We start from the raw sequence: 882 nt of genomic DNA on the forward strand, positions 1-882 counted from the left end.
TGGCCAGGTTAAAAGGGCCAAACATTCAATATTACGCCCTTTTAAAATGTTAGTCTTGGTTTAAAAAGTTTGAAAATTTTTTTTTCGAAAAGATCGGAAAACTTCACGAATGTTGCATATTTTAACATTGTAAAACGGACCATTAGTAGTTGAGATATCGGCATTTGAAAATGGTGGGTTGTTTGGGTGAGACTTTGAAAACATCAATTTTCCTGTTTTTAAACAGCAACTAAGGGTCGTATCAACAAAGTTCTTAAAAGCAAAATATAGAGTATTTTCTCAGCTTTTCCAAAATATTTTTTTTTCATAAGTGAGTAAACATGTGCACTTATTAAAAAAAAATAAAAAATGAAAAACTGCTGCTATTTTCTAAAAATGGCTTCAACTTGAAAACGGTGCACTTTATCAAAATTTCACTAAAGTACTTTTTGATTGCAAATTTGATTTTACATCGAAAAATGAAGTTGACAATTTTTAGCGACCAATATTTCGATTTTTTTTTGAAAAAATTAGTATTGATTCAAAAATTCATAACTCGGTCAAAGATTTTTTGCACAATCTGGAAATGTCCCCTAAAACATATCAAAAAATAAAAAATTAAAAATAGTGTTTTTTTGCAAATCAAGTTTTAGTGACAAAAAGTGAAATTAAAAATCACCAAATATTTTTTTACCGTGTATCATATTTTTTCAGTGTAGTCCTTATCCATAGCTACAACTTTGCCGAAGACACCAAATCGATCAAAAAATTCCTTCAAAAGATACAGATTTTTGAATTTTCTTACATGAGCAATTCTCTGAGATTTCGGTCATTCGATTTTTTTTGTATTTTTTAATCCGGCTGAAACTTTTTTGGTGCCTTCGGTATGCCCAAAGAAGCCAT

The sequence above is a fragment of the Culex pipiens genome, chromosome 3 (genome assembly GCF_016801865.2).
Source record: "Culex pipiens pallens isolate TS chromosome 3, TS_CPP_V2, whole genome shotgun sequence".
Lineage (NCBI taxonomy): Eukaryota > Metazoa > Arthropoda > Insecta > Diptera > Culicidae > Culex > Culex pipiens.